We start from the raw sequence: 16487 nt of genomic DNA, 5'->3' as shown, positions 1-16487 counted from the left end.
TGTCAAGAGCCTTGCTGAAGTCAAGGGAGACAACATCCACTGCTCTCCCCTCAGCTACCCAGCCAGTCATTCCATCATAGAAGGCTATCAGATTGGTTAGGCATGATTTCCCCTTGGTGAAGCCATGCTGACTACTCCTGATCACCTTCTTTTCCTCCACATGCTTGGAGATGGCTTCCAGGATGAGCTGCTCCATCACCTTTCCAGGGATGGAGGTGAGGCTGACTGGCCTGTAGTTCCCTGGGTCCTCCTTCTTGCCCTTTTGGAAGACTGGGGTGACATTGGCTTTCTTCCAGTCCTCGGGCACCTCTCCTGTTCTCCATGACCTTTCAAAGATGATGGAGAGTGGCTTAGCAATAATGTCCGCCAGCTCCCTCAGCACCCCATCAGGGCCCATGGATTTGTGGGTGTCAAGTTTGCTTAAATGATCTCTAACTCACTCCTCCTCCACCAAGGGAAAGTCTTCCTCTCTCCAGTCTTTCTCTCTCACACCTACACATATATGTGTATATATATATATATATATATATATATATATATATATACACACACACACACTCACACACACTCACGAAGAGAATGGAACTACTGCATGCACAAGGCACTGCCAATAAACAATAAAGAAAAAAACATCAAAAGAAAGAATTGATACAATCTTTTTGAAGTTTTGTGCATGAAGATTTTTTTCAGTTATTGCATAGGGTTATTTTTTGAGTAGGTTTCATCTCATGATGAAAATTTGACTTTCAGGCCTTTATTCATTTGTCACCCATAAAGGCTATTGCTGCCTGAGATGCCCTGGGATCGCGGTGTTCCCAGGTGGTGCTGGGAAATGTGACCCAGGACCTACGGGAACCTTTCCAGAGCATTAGCTGGTCACCAGGAGAAGTCTCTCAAGACCTCTCAGGGAGACACCTTATTTCTCTCCCTTGCCCAGAAAGGGAAGTCCAGGCAGCTGGGTTAGACAGAGACCTCTGCACTGAAGGTGTCTGGCATCAGGTGAGATCAGTCTCATCCATGTAAAATGGAATCACACTTCATTGACTGTGCAGGGAATGAAAAGGGAGTGTGGCTAGATGTGTAGGGGCTCCTTTAAGACATCACAGTAACACAGATTTGCTGAGATTTGTGCAAATTGGGCCATCCAAAAATGGAGTATTTCACTGAAGCTGGTTCCTCTGTTTTCCACTATCTTTTGAGAGAACTCAATTTCTCTGTGTGTCACGCTCTGCGCAAGGAGGAGTGGCATGGACAGCCCTTGGCAGGGAGTGTTTTGCAGGGTTCTGGGCTCCATGTGAGGCACAACAATATCTTTTTTAATGGTGTGGGACTGATTATAAAAGTAACATTTAGAAAATCTCAATAAAAAAATGCAACAAGGAAGAAATTAAGTAAATGATGTAAAGCAATGTTTGGGGTTTTTTTACACTTATCAGCTTTTAGCATTCCTTGGTTTCTTATCATCCTTCTTGCTTTGTTTTTAGTATACTGGTCTTTTTTTTTTTTTTTTTGAAAAAGCAGTGTTCAGAATTGGGGTGGGATGCAATCACAAGGTAACAGACATCTGGTGCCATTGTAGGTGCCCTGGTCCCCTCTGCCCAACCTCCCTCTGCAGCTCCGAGGGGCTCCGGTCTCCTGCAGGTCCTCTGTGAGAGCTGCCAGACCCAGGCAGGTACCTCAGATACATCAGGGCCTCTCCAAGTGCCACTGGATGCTTGTGGTTAGACACCTGAGCTCTGCCTCAGTAGGTGAAGAACTGTTTTCAACATCTGAAAAAAAAAATATGTGCCCCTTTTCCTCAGCTGAAATGATTGACTAATTTGAATAAAAATGTCAATGTTTTCCCATGATGACATAATGGAAATTTCCACAAAGGTTATTAATCTCGGGAGAAGAGCTATTGATCTGCCCCTGAACTTGTGTTACCAATCCTTGGTCTACTGTGCTGTGTATAAAATCTCAGTAATCTTTCGCATATTTCTACACGCCCTGATTAAATTGGTCATTTCTAAAGTCATCTTTGCATCAGATCCAGGTCTCCCTGAATGGCAGCACAGCACTCTGGGGTATCGGCCACTCCTCCCAGTTTGGTCTCATCAGCAAACTTGCTGAGGGTGCACTCTGTGCCTTCATCCAGGTCATTGATGAAGAAGTTGAACAAGACTGGACCCACTACTGACCCCTGGGGGACACCACTAGCTCCAGGCCTCCAACTAGACTCTGTGCTGCTGATCACAACCCTCGGAGCTCTGCCATTCAGCCAGTTCTCAATCCACCTCACTGTCCACTCATCTAGCCCATATTTCCTCAGCTTCCCTATGAGGATGTTATGGGAGACAGTGTCAAAAGCCTTGCGGAGTTTTTATTAAACTGCATCATGTTTTAGTTTTGTTTGATCCCAGTTAAGAAAAACCCTTCTGTGTCTATTTGCAGCTAGTTCTCAAAGGAAAGCAGGTGGGAACTGGTGCACAGGAGCTGTAACATGCAGCTACAGACTCGAGTGGAAAAAGGTCCGATTTTAACAAGAGTGATGTAGGTCCCCAGTAGCTGATGAGCAAAATGGCAGGGTTGGGACAATGGGGAGGAAGGATGATCATTCATGCCTCCTATGAAAAATGCTGCTTTTCTTAGACATCAAGATTCATTAGGAGACCTCTGAATCAATATGAATTAGAGAATGTGCCTCTCTCTTATTCTGGAAGCTGAAAACTAAAACATAAAAGGCAGAAATCCTTTCTTTTTTTTTTAGGTGCTCATTGAAATCTTCTTCTTTTAAATACACTCCCAAGACCCCTCCAGTTAGCCACACAAGAGCTGAAGAATTGAGAAAAGCCATGTGGAGTGACACCGGCTTGTTAGGGCTTTTTGCATTTTAATAGCCCCTTGGGAATATTTGGTGCTTAGTCCATGAACCTCAGATACTGAGAACAGGCTGAACAAACCTCTCAAGAAGATGAATTCAGAAGCAAACCGCAAAACTACTTGGAGCATTAAGGGGGTCCCCCTGAGGGCCATTACTCACAAAGCCTCCCCAGGGGCTGATGAGAGCAGAAAGTTGTAGGCCCTGATTACAGGTAGGCAAAGGAAATGTGCAGGTGGCTCTGATGCCAAGTCAACCTTGATGTGTTTTATCATACAACATGGCCAAGCAGTGACACCCAGCCCCTGGGTAGGGTGATCCCTTGCCTCACACTTTGCTCAGGCCTCTTTGTGGGGGCAGTGTGAGGGTGGGGGTGTGCAACACTGAGTTAGGGACAACAAGATTGCACCTCCCAGACCCCCCTCCTGGAGGCAGGAGGAGGAAACAAGGCCCTGGTGCTGCAAGGAAATGGTGTCTTCTGGTAGGCCTCAGTGGCAAATACAGCAGACCTAGCCAAGGGGACAAAGACCTCATTTCTGCCGGAAGCTTTCAGCCTTGGCAGTGCCCCTGGTCATCTTCACCCCAGGCTGTCCTACACTCTCCCATGCCTGCGCCTCTTTCACTGCAGCCTGTAGACACCCAGCCTGCTGCCCCACCTTGCTGTCACCCAGGGATCTGCCCACCTTTACTGATGGCTCTCCATCCTCCCTTGTTTTTCCTTGAAACACAAAGCCAGCAGCTCACCACAAACTCCCTCTGGCTGACCTGTTGCACCACAGCACTAACCCTTCAAGGGACATTTCTTCTTCTAATGTCCATTCTGAACCTCTCAAGCTGAAGACTGTGGCTCTTTCCCCTTCTCATGCTGCTTCCCCCTAACAAGAAAAGCACCAGCATCTCCGAAACCACCCTTCAAGCACTCACAGGCTGCTCCTGTACTGCCCTTAGCCTCCACTTCACCAGGATAATGTAGCCCACGTCCCTCAGCCTCCCTCTACAGGTCATGTGCTGCAGGCAACAAGCCCCATCTTGGCAGACCTCCTCTGGACCCTCTCCACGTCCTCCCCATTCTTCCAGCACTGGGCATCCCACACTGGCACACATGATTCCAGATGTGGCCACGCCAGTGCTGAGTCAATGGGGGATAGTACCTGTCCTTGTCTGGGTGGGCAGACACTTCCTAATGCAGCCCCGTATGCAGCTGGCATCATCTGTGGTGAGCACGCACCACAGGCTCATATGGCATCCCTCCTAATGTCCAGGCCCTTCTCCTCAGGGTCACTCCCCCAAGGCAGCACCTGCCACTTCCCCTTGCACAACTTCAGCAGGCTTCTGTTGGCCTCATCTCCAAGCTTCTCCAGCTCCCTCTCCACTCAAGCTCCTTTCTGTCAGCTCTGAATGTGTGCGTGCAGATGCCTCTTCCCATCTTGCCAGGCCTCTCACAGGATAACAGCACGATGAACTGCAGGACACTACAGATAATAAAGGGGGTAGTATTTTAAAGGAAGTGCTGGCAATGGTGGAAATGAGCATGGCAACCATCTCGGAGAAGGCAAAGGAAGGTACAAAGGCAGCAAAAGCAGGGTCAATGGGGACAGGGTAAAGAGAGGTGGTCTGACTGCATGGGAGGAGATCTGGGTGGTAAAGGAGAAGAGCTTGTAAGGTGGAAAAGAGGGGAGAATGCAATGAAAGGTGAAGCAAATGAAAACTCGGGGCTATGTGGGGGTACCTGCCAAGCAGCCCTGAATCTGAACTCCTCTGACCAGAGCAGGACAAGACACATGCAGCTGATCTGCTCATCCTTTTGTCTGACATACTTTTGTACTTCTATTGCCATGGGGAAGCTGACTGTTTTCTCTAAGGTCAGCAAGAGAAGAGCCGGGGTGCAAGGAAATGCCAAATACTTCAGGCTGGAAGGGAGCTCAGGTTGTCTCTAGCCCTACCTCCTTCTCACAGCAGGCTCAGCTATCAGCTCCAACTAGCTTGCTGAGGCCTTCAGTCATTTAGGTCTTGAAAACCTCTGAGGATGGAGATGGCACAAACCCTCTGGGCAACCTGCCCCAGTGCTTCACTGTTTGGATGGGTAAAACGTTGGCCCTTATCCCCAGCCTGAACCTCTCTTCTTTCAGCTCATGCCCTCTGGGCCTCATCCTCCCATGGTGCACAACAGTGAAGAGCCTGACTCCATCTTCTTGATGACCTCCTGGTAGGGATGGGCAGGCTGTTAGTTGGTCTGCCCAAAGCCTCCTCTTCTCCACACTGAACAAATCCAGCTCCCTCAGCCTCCCACAGTGACAAAGCTGACCTTACAAATGTGTGCCTAGGATGTTGAAGGCCCTCCCAATCCTTCTGGATTTTCCTCGATCTGCAAAAGACCTTAGGCCTGTTAGAGTGCAGTCACCCTCATGCCATGACTTTCTGCATGCATCACACTCACTGGGTGTCGTGTTGTAGTGAAGTGGTGTTGCAGACGGTGAGGAGGGCCCATTCTGGACAAGCAGTCCTTCATCATTAAGTCTTGATTCATTCTCTCATTCTCCTGCCATGAATCCCTGCAAAAACTGGTTCACTATGGGTGGCAACCTTGAGTTGGGAAGCTGCTACGAGTCACTCCAAAAGCCTTCCCTTCTCCAGGCTGAACAAACTCGTTCCCTCAGCCTCTCCTCACAGGACAGGTGCTCCAGTCCCCAATCACCTCCGGGGCCTGCAAGTGAAATCACTCTGAGTGATCAGTAGTGCTCTTCCACAGGGCCCCCAAATGGATGAAGCATCTAGATGTGCTCTAATGAGGCAGAGTAGAAGGGGATAATCACTTCCCTCAATCTCCTGGCTTTGTTCTGGTTCATGCAGGACAGGATGCTGTGGCCTCCGTGGCTGCCAAGGAACGCTGCTGACGCACTGTCAGCTCCCTGCCCTCAAAGTCTCCCAGGTGCTTTTCCGCTGAGCTGCTGCCCAGCCAGGGACTCCCCAGCCTGTATCTCTTCAGGGTGTTGGTCTATGCGAGGTGCAGGAGCTGGCATTTGTCCTGCTTGAATTTCACAAAAATCCCGATAGCCCATTCCTCCTCCCTGCTGAGGTCCCTCCCAATGGCAGCCCTCAAGCATGTGACTGCTCTGCCTGATGAGGTGTCATCTCAAATGTGATGAGAGTTGCCTCCTCCAGGTCACTGATGAACCTGTTAGACAGGTCAGGTGGCAGTAGAGACCCCTGCATACTCCACTTGTCAGCAGCTTCCAGGGAAAGAACGACCCCTTCCTAAAAACCCTCTGAGCCAGCCTGTTTGCCATCTGGTTGTCTACCCAGCCTATCACAATGCCTTTCTTGTATACAAGAATATTGTGGGAGACAGTGTCAAACACCTTGCTTAAAATCATGGTAAGGGACCTCCACTACTCTCTGCTCCTCCACAAGACAGCTCTTTTATCACAGAAGGCAATCAGGTTGGTCAGGAATGATTTCCCTTCACTTAATCTATGTGGACTGTTCGGAGTCACCTTCTTCACCTTCATGTGCCCAGAAAGGTGATCCAAGATGAATCGCTCCATGACACACTCCACACTCAAGTGAGGTAGAATGGCCTGCAGCTCCCCGCGTTGTCCTTGTGGCCTTTTTGGAAGATGGGCACAACATCTTCCTTTTTCTCGTCATTGGCACCTCCCCCGATCTCCACAACCTTTCAAAGAAGAGCTTTGCTGTGATAGTGGTCAGTCCTCTCAATGTCCTGACACCCTCCAGAAACCTCCTGGGCTGTTTGCACTCTGCTGTGACAGGGGCATGAAATTCCCTGCAAAGAAGCAGGCCCTGTGATCCACAGGCTTCCTCACGTTGATTCAAGGAGTTGAATCCACCTCCTTACCCTGATCATGCAGTCTGAAAGTCACGCTCACCCACAAGCTCTCACCCAGCCCCTGGTCCATTACAGGCAAGACCTCCATACATCTGAGCTGCCCCTTCACACTAAGGGCATCCTCCCGCCTCATCTTCCATGACAATCTCCCTTGAAGAGCTTGTAGCCTGCCATCACAGCCCTCCAGCGGTGTGAGCAATTCCACCACATTTCTGTTATTCCAGCCACGTGGCAGCATTGTGAAAGCTTGTGCATCTCCACCTGCTCCTGCCTGTGCCCCAGGCTGAAGACATTTGCAGATATTTGGGCTGCAGGGCCTCAGCTATGGCACAGCTCCCTCTGCTTCCCTCCCTCAGCAGAAATATCATGGGATTGCTCTCCGGTACCCACCTGCCCATGCTGCCCTTGTCCTTGCCCTTGGACTCTCTGGGCAGGGGGGTTTCTGATGCAGTTCAGACACTGACCCTGTGGGTCCTGTCATGCAGACGTGTCCTTGACACTGAGGTGCCCAAGCACCCCTCTAACGTGTGGGGCTCTGGGCAATGCAGTGTTGGGGGCTGGGAATGAGCAATGAATGTCTCTTCAGGACACCCCCTCTTAGGACATTCCACTATTTCCTTGGGGTGTCCAGCTGGGCTGCACTCTGCCCTCCAGAAGGGCACAGATCCCCCATTGCATCCTGGTGTTATCTAGGTGCCCCATGGAGAAGCCACCTAGATACTACAGACACAGAAATGCTGCTGGCAGGCTGCATGTGGGCAACTGGAATGAGTGCAAGGTGCTCCTGGTTAGAAGGGGAGTGCTGAGATGTCCCTCGGATGCTCAGGGAAAGGGTGCTGGGTTGGTTGCTCTGCGCTTTGGAACTGGATTCCTCTGCCCTCACTGGTGTTGTTTCTTTTTAGGGTAACATGAGTGCAATTGTCCTCCACCTCTGCGGTGCGAGCACAGGGCAGCTGGGAACAAGACAGATGGGCAGACCAGCTCTGCTCACTCTGCACTAAAGCTACAGTGAATCCTTTTGTCTCTCAGGAACCACAGCTGGTCACTCTGAGTGCAGTAGCAATGCTGAGGATTTGTCTCCAAGAATCCTCCTCGGGTGTGACAAGGGAACCAAAAATAAGATAAAATAAAATATAACAAGAAAATCCTTAAAACTCTTAATGAACTCTCATTGTTTAGAACTGGGAGTGAAGATGCTGAAAGCCCTTCTGCATGAGCAGTGGATTATATCTGGTTCAAAAGGTGAATATAGAAGTTGAGACACCCCTGCTCCCATGTATGCAGTGCTGTAGGTCTGCCCTTCTCTGGAGCCCACGGGCAGAGGCCCCTGCTCCTCACAGCAACCTCAGCCAGCACAGACCAGAGCTCCAGCCATGCAGCTCTAATGACAGTCGTGCTGAGATGGTGAGAGGTAATGTGTGTGTGTTTGGGGGAGGTTATGCAGAAATTTTCTGCAGAGAAGTCTGTCCCAACTTGTCGATGATGCTTCCTCCTTAGAAGGTTCCCTCAGCTGGGAGGGAGCAAATGTCCAATAGCAGCTCCCTGAAAGAGTTCCTCCTCCTGGCATTCTCAGGCACACAGCAGCTGCAGCTCTTGCACTTTGCGCTCTTCCTGGGCATCTACCTGGCTGCCCTCCTGGGCAATGGCCTCATCATCACAGCCGTAGCCTGCGACCACTGCCTCCACACCCCCATGTACTTCTTCCTCTTCAACCTCTCCCTCCTCGACCTTGGCACCATCTCTGTCACTATCCCCAAATCCATGGCTAATACCCTGTGGGACACGAGGGCCATTTCCTACTGGGGATGTGCTGCACAGGTCTTTCTGCTTCTCTTCTTTTTCACAGCAGAGTATTCTGTTCTCACTGTCATGGCCTATGACTGCTTTGTTGCCATCTGCAGACCCCTGCACTATGGCATGCTCATGGACTCCAGGGGTTGTGTAAAGATGGCAGCAGCTGCCTGGACCAGTGATTTTCTCTATGCTCTCCTGCACATTGCTAACACATTTTCCATACCACTGTGCCAAGGCAATGTTGTGGAGCAGTTCTTCTGTGAAATTCCCCAGATCCTCAAGCTCTCCTGCTCAGACTCCAACCTCAGGGAATTTGGGCTTATTGTGATTAGTATTTGTTTATTCTTTGGTTGTTTTGTTTTCATTGTGCTGTCCTATGTGCAGATCTTCACAGTTGTGCTGAGGATCCCCTCTGAGCAGGGCCAGCACAAAGCCTTCTCCATGTGCCTCCCCCACCTGGCCGTGGTCTCCTTGTTTATCAGCACTGCAATTTTTGCCTGCCTGAAGCCCTCTTCCCTCTCCTCCCCACTGCTGGATCTGGTAGTGACTGTTCTGTACGCAGTGGTGCCTCCAGCAGTGAACCCCCTCATCTACAGCATGAGGAACAAGGAGCTCAAGGATGTGCTGGGGAAAATGGTTCAATGGGTAAAAGGTGCGTCTCATGTGCGTCTACTTCTCATACCCAGGGTATTTGGCATCAAGCATGTGTGTTGTTCATTTCTTTCTTTCTCACTTATCTCATTCATGCCAGTTGTCTTCAGGAATCTCTCATCTGAATCTGAGCCAGAGAGTGTGTTGAAGCAGGAAGGCAGGCGTCCCACTTCATCAGCAGAGATGGGGGAACCTCAGAGTCCGCTACTCTGAGCACCCTCTGATGCCCGCAGTGCAATGAGCAGAGTTTCCCTTTGCAGTTTCTTTCTTGGCACTGACACCAAGGGAGCTCAGGTGAGTACAGGCAGGGTGAGACCATGTCCATTAGGAGATCTCAGCTTCCCTGGCCACAGCCAGGGTGTGATCTCACACCCCTCTTCTGCGAGGGTGGCAGCCAGGTGTCACCATGGGCTGGTCCCTTCCCATACCGTGCTCCACTGTTCACAATCAGGAGGGTCTGGATGCAGCAGGGCAGTCTGGACGCAGCCTGTGGGGACGGACCCTCTGCTCCTCAGGACCATCCCCCCCCACTACCACAGCCCACATTTCCTCATTGCAGCCTTTGCATGGGGGCTGCAGCCTTCCTGGAGACACAACCACCAACAATAGCAGGACTTTCTTTATTCAGGGCTTCTTTTCCTCATATCCACACTGGCCTGCTGTGCTCTGAAGTATGTAGATGGCCTGAGCACTCTCGTAATGTGGTGGTGGTGCATTCCTGTGAGCACCAAGAGAACCTGGCATTGCGCACCTTTCTGCCAGCCCTGGCCTCCAGAATAACATTTCCATAATAAAAGGAGATCTGCCCTGTGACATGCCTGAACTCAGGCCTTTCTTCAAAGATGGAGCCAAAAATACACCCAAGGAACTGCACCACAAAAGGGCCTCTGCTCTGCTTGTGAACTCTGTGGGCTCCGTAGGACGAGCCCAGAGTGCCAGAGTGATCTGTTAGGGAGCAAGGGCTGGATCCAGGGCTTATCTCTTGGTGAGCAGTGCCAGTGGAGATGGGGACTGGTCTCTGAATTGCCTGCTCAGGGCTGTGCCACAGGTGACAGTGCAATGAGAGATGCCCATGCTTCTGGAGGGGTATCTTAGGTACCAGGAGAGCTCAGGGGATCTCCAGGGACATCATGTGCCTTGGGGTGGGCAGTGAGTGGAGCCTCACACAATGAAGGACAGTCCATGGTGGAGTAACCAGAAGGCAAATCATTAAACCCAGGTATGGATAGGGAAAGAAGGGCTCTGCAATCCCGGAGAGGCAGTGGGGACCCAGGAGGCCCAGGGAAGGGGCACTGGAGAGTGATTCCTGCACCCTCAGTGAAACACCACAGGCTGGAGCTAGTGCACACCCAAACACATCTCCTGCCATTGCAAATGCCCTGGGCTCACTCTGAGCACAGGCCATGAGCTCAGATGGGTGGCAGCAGTATCAGTGGTGGTGAGCCCTGTCCAGCTGGTTTTGCTTCCCACCCTGAGCAGCACGGCCAGCGCAGAGTCAGGAGTCACCCTGTGGCCTCAGGGCCCCACAGCCCACTTGCTCTGCAGAGCAGCACCACCAGCCCAGGGCCCTGTGGGGAGCACAGGGGAGGATACAGGAACAGTCGGCCAGGCCATCATGGACACATTCTTCTGGGGAAAGGCTGTCTGGGGAGCAGGGCCATCCCAGGAAAAGAGGAGAGAAGCATTCACAGAGAGAAAATGAGAACAGGTTTCTCTGTGTACGAGCTTGGGGCAGGCGGTTCTGTCCCTGGGGCAGCAGGAGCCAGGGCTCTCGTGCTGTGCTGGGCAGTAGGGTGGGCATAGAAAGGCTGCAGGCAGAGAGGGAGGGGGATCTGCTGGACACAAGAGCAGGGGAGACAGAGAGTGACCGGCCTCGTTGTGGGGCCTCCTCCCCTTTGCTGGAGAGCTGCTCCCCTTGTCCTGGGGCCTTGCCTGAGTTACGCTGTGGACATGCCTGTGCCTGGCCATGCACCTCTCGAGTCCTGACCTGACCCTGTGCCCGTCCTGCTGACCTGACTCCCCATCTCTATCTCAGACCTGCCCCCTCACTACAGGCAAGAAAGCCTTGGCAAGGGAAGCTGGGATCTGAGCAGATCCCAGAGAAGGTGGTAGGTACAAGAGGTGGCCGCATATCCCCACAGCAACTCTTGCCTGAAAGCCAATTCAAAGGTGTAAGGAGGGCTTCCGATTTCAGCCCCTACCCACGTAACACTGCACACAGACAAACAGCTAAATGAAAAAGTGAGGGCAGCCACTTGGGGTCTGATTTGATGATGCACAGTTACGAGAGCAAGTGTTTCTGTATCCCAGCTCAAGTGTTTAAGCACCATTTGCATCTGGGTTCCTGCTACAAAGAAGATGTTGTCGGGAGCAGCAAGCGCCCTTGTCCAGCCCCAATCTCCTTCGTCCTCCTCTGCCTCTGAGCTAGCGTCCTGCTGCCTGGCTGGGGCTTGATCCCTGATGTGGGGAGAGGTGGGGATGGCCAGGGAGCTCCTGCTTGCAGAGCTAGTTCCCACGTTGCCAGGAGAGGGGCCAGGGGATGGGAGCAAGGGGGCAGCAGGCCAGACAAGGGCAGGGGTGGGCAGGAATGCAGCAGGGGCCTCATGGAGGGGGCGCAGCCGGTGCTGCTGCAGCACAGTGGCTGTCACCTTTGCCTCTCTCCCAAAAGGTCCCGCATGGCTCCCGGGAAGAAGCAGGCTGTTTCCCCATCCCCATGCTGCCCTCCCAGCAGGATGGGACATGTGAGGAGATACTTGGCCTGTCCTGTGCTCAGGGCCAGCTCCCCGGGGCTGGCACAGCTTGGCCTGAGGCACCTCCAGTTTCTCAGCCTCTGCTCCAGCATGGCTGGCACAGGGATGAGAGCTCCTCGGGCAGGGCAGAGCGAGCCCGGCTGGGGCAGCATCAGGGATAAGATGCAAAGGTCTCTGGCTCAGTGCTGGCCTTTGGAAAACTCCCTCTGGAATCCTGAGAGGCTCCATCTGCCTCTTCCATCCTGCCCTGTCCGCCCCTCCCGTTGGCCAAAGTGGAGTTCAGCACTGCCTGGGCACTCTCCTCCCCATGGGGAGCAGAGGGAGGGCCTTCACCAGCCCCACACTGCCTTTCCCACCCCCAGCCTTTGCACTTGCACTTGTGCCCACTTGCCTTCACCACTGGAAGCCCATGAAAATCCCGGCACTCCTGCCCTTGAGCTGGCATCCAGCCTGAACCTGGAGCCTGGCTGGCCACCAAGGCATCACCTGTCCAGTGCACCGCCAGGGTGGCTCGGGAGAGGGCAGATCCCCTCTGCCTCATTGGGGCTGGGCATGAGGCCGGGACTGGGCACAGCTTTTCCCCAGGGATCTCCCTGAGGTGCAGCTCCGTGTAATATTCCACCTCTGCCCTGGCAGCAGCACCAGCACTCCCGGTGCTGGAAGGAAGTGCACAGAGGGTGGAAGGGGGATGGGCTGCCCAAGGGAAGCATTGAGACATTGTCCGTGCACACAGGGATGGAGTGAGGAAAGCCAGAACTCAGCTGGAGATGGAACCAGAGACCTCACACATTGAAAGGGCTGGAGTATTATTCAATGATTATGAAATGATCCACCAGAGTCTGGGGAATCCAAGGACCCGGCCCCTGACCAGTCCGGGATGGGGCCCCCATAGCTGTTAGCAGACAACCGTGCTCCCAGATCTGCTGGGGTCTGGTGCAGAAGAGTGACCATGCAAGGCTGGCCTTTTTCCCTCCGTTGGGATATGGAGACTTGCAGGAAGATGGAGCTGGCCATGCACCACCCCACAGCTGGGGTGAGCAGCCAGCAGTGGAAAGGGGCCATGTGAGGGGCTGGTCCAGGATGATGGCTGTGGGGCAGCTTCCCCAGTGTGTCCATGCAACACAGGAAACAACCTGGGCTCTTCTCTTCTGCACCCTCCATGTCCTGGTGCCTTTCCCAGGAGACCTCCATTTGCCTGCAAGCACACTGGTGGGTGCTCCCACACTGCTGTTCACACACAGGAGCTGCCTGCTGGCGTTTTGCCTCTCTCAGGCCCTTTCCAGCCCATCTCAGCCCCTCCCCAGCTCTCCCCACCTCCCCTGCCCTCTCCCCAGACCACCCAGCAGAGCAGCCCAGGCTGAGGGTGGCCCCGCAGCAGTGCCACCGCTGGTGGCTGCAGAGCTCTGGGCACTTGCACCACAGCACCAGCCCCTGTGCAGGACAGCACCAGAGTCCTGGTCCCGGGTCTGCTCAGGCAGATCCTGCTGCCCCAGTGACAGAGACGCTTGCTCTGAGCTGGTGCACACAGGAAAGTGTTTCTCTTGGTGTTCCTCCCCTGCACATGCATGCACCCCTACTCCCCCCGGATGTCACTGCTCCCAGAGAGCCTTTCCCCAGGCGAGTGTGTCCATGCTGGGCTGGCCGATCATTCCTGCACCCCTCCCCTGTGCTCCCCAAAGGGCCCCAGACTGGCGGTGCTGCTCTGCAGAGCGAGTGGGCTGTAGGGCCACAGGGTGACAACGCACGGGCTGTGCTGGTCAGGGCAGACCCAGCTGGACCAGCACCATTGAGCCTGAGCACCCCCTCCCAGGCTCTGTGGCTGTGGACGATGCTTGAAGCAAACACAGGGCATTTCAAATGGCTCAGGAGCTGTTCACCTGTGTCATTTCACAGAATGAATGTGGGCTTTTTTTCCTTTTAGATGACATGAACCACTCTTGAGGCTCCCTTCCCTGTGCCTGCTGGGTCCCCACTGCTTCTCCTGAGATTTCTGAGCTCTCATTCAGTGCATTCTTTGGTTTAGCCCTTTACCTTTGGGCGACTCCACTTGGTTTTGGGAGTCTCCACTCACTGCCCATCCCACGCACATGCTGTCCCATGAGATCCCCTGTGCTCTCGGGGTGGCTCCATATTCCCTTCCAGAAGCATGGACATCTCTCACCAGCCCTGTAATATGGCAGACAGTCCCCAGCAGACACCACTTGACCACTCACCTGCTCCAGGGACACTGGGCACTCACAAGTTACAGCTGACTCCAGTCCTCCTTCCCAAACACATCACCCTATGAGCTCACGCCCCATAGCCCATGGAAAACCCAAGCACAGCAAAGGGCCTTTTCGGGTGCAACTCCCAGAGTGCATTCTTGGCTCCAGCTTGGGAAGAAGAGCCCAACCTTCAGGCACTGTCCTCAGGAAATCCCCTTTTATTACAGACATGCTGGCAGGGAAGCCTGCCCTGACACAGTGCTATGCAGATTTATGGTAGGCTTCCAGGTCAGACAGATGGGCTCTGTGCTGCTGGAGAAGTGGGATGAATTCAAGCATTTACAAACAGAATTATCACAGATAGAATGCCCAAAGCACAAGAGTTGCCCAGATAAATTGGAAATCGCTTGTGAGGAGAGATGGGCAGTTTATCGCTGCTGAAGTAGTAGCAGTTGAACCAGTTTCTTCAGTGCATCCTTGAGCTCCTTGTTCCTCATGCTGTAGATGAGAGGGTTCACTGCTGGAGGCACCACTGCGTACAGGACAGCCACCACCAGATCCAAAGCTGGGGAGGAGAGGGAGGGGGGCTTCAGGTAGGCAACCATGACAGTGCTGAGAAACAGGAAGACCACGGTCAGGTGAGGGAGGCACATGGAGAAGGCTTTGTGTCGTCCCTGCTCAGAGGGCATCCTCAGCACAGCTGTGAAGATCTGCACGTAGGACAGCACAATGAAAATGAAACACCCAAAGGCTAAACAGGCACTAACCACAAGAAGCCCAATTTCCCTGAGGTAGGAGTCTGAGCAGGAGAGCTTGAGGATGTGGGGAATTTCACAGAAGAACTGCTCCACAACATTGCCTTGGCAGAGTGGTATGGGAAATGTGTTAGCAGTGTGCAGGAGACCATAGAGAAAACCACTGCTCCAGGCAGCTGCTGCCATTTTGACACAAGCTCTGCTGCTCATGATGGTCCCGTAGTGCAGGGGTTTGCAGATGGCCACGTAGCAGTCATAGGCCATGACAGTGAGAACAGAATACTCAGTCGAGAAGAAAAAGGCAAGCAGAAAGACCTGTGCAGTACATTCCCAGTAGGAAATGGCCCTGGTGGCCCACAGGGAATTAGCCATGGATTTGGGGACAGTGGTGGAGATGGTGCCAAGGTCGAGGAGGGAGAGGTTGAAGAGGAAGAAGTCCATGGGGGTGTGGAGGTGGTGATCACAGGCTACAGCTGTGATGATGAGGCCATTGCCCAGGAGGGCAGCCAGGTAGATGCCCAGGAAGAGCCAGAAGTGCAAGAGCTGCAGCTGCCGTGTGTCCGCAAATGCCAGGAGGAGGAATTTGTTGAGGGAACTGCTGTTAGACATTTACTTCCTCTGTGCTTTGGAGTCTGTCCAAGGAGGAAATAACAGTGACAAGTTAGAGCTCTGAGGCAAACCCATCCCATTTCTCATAGAAACCCCATGTCTACTCTCTCCTTTACATTCAGGTTCAGCTCCCTGTCTGGAGCTCTGGTTTGCACTCGCTGAGTGTGCCGTGCAGAGCAGGGGCTTCTGCCCATGGTCTCTAGAGGAGTCATTTCTGCCCTGCTGGGGGGTGTAAATGGAGGTTTCAAACAGTCCCGGGTATTTGGTGGGATTCCTGCGGATGGACACCGTGAGCTGAATGGATGGGTCTTGGTACAGCGACCCAGTGGGAATTTTCTCTCTTTACCATAATGAGAGATGAATATAGCACTCATGGCAGCTGTCTCCGAAAGAGAAGACCCTTGTGAGGGATTCCTCTCCCCCACCCTTGAGCACCTCTTGAACAGAGGTGTCTGTATTTGAATCAGTGACTCCAGCTGCCACTCCAGCAAGGAAAAGAAACACTGAGGTGAAGGCAGGCGCTGACCTGCTCCTTTCTCGATGTCTCCGTTCCAATGAGATAGACCCTCTCCTCACACCAATTTACCATCTGTGCTCTTTCTCCAGGGACCGTAATGGAAGTGGGAAGTGGCTAGCTCTGATGCACATGTCTAGCAGCAGATTACATCTACCCCTTATGTGGAAAGACTGTCCAACATGTTGACACCTATTTTCTCCAGAAAATAATCTTCAGCAGGGAGTCTGATTATATATATTGATTTCATTTTCAGATGCCTCCATCACACTGTGGGAGCATTCTTTGACTGGGTAGAAATCTTGGCCATTTCAGTTGCTCTCAGCATGAGCACTTGTGCATCTGGAGACGGAAAAAGGGCTTGCTGTGACTTTGTACAGAGTCCCGGGATGCGGTCTGTCAATGAATCTTGCCCCTCACTGCCCTGCCCTTGCACCTCACTCAGCTAAAGGACACTCACACTCACAAGTTTGTCTCAGAAAGAAACTGCACTGAGCTGAGAG

The sequence above is a fragment of the Apteryx mantelli genome, chromosome 24 (assembly GCF_036417845.1).
Source record: "Apteryx mantelli isolate bAptMan1 chromosome 24, bAptMan1.hap1, whole genome shotgun sequence".
Taxonomy (NCBI): domain Eukaryota; kingdom Metazoa; phylum Chordata; class Aves; order Apterygiformes; family Apterygidae; genus Apteryx; species Apteryx mantelli.
Note: the sequence above shows the minus strand (reverse complement) of the source record.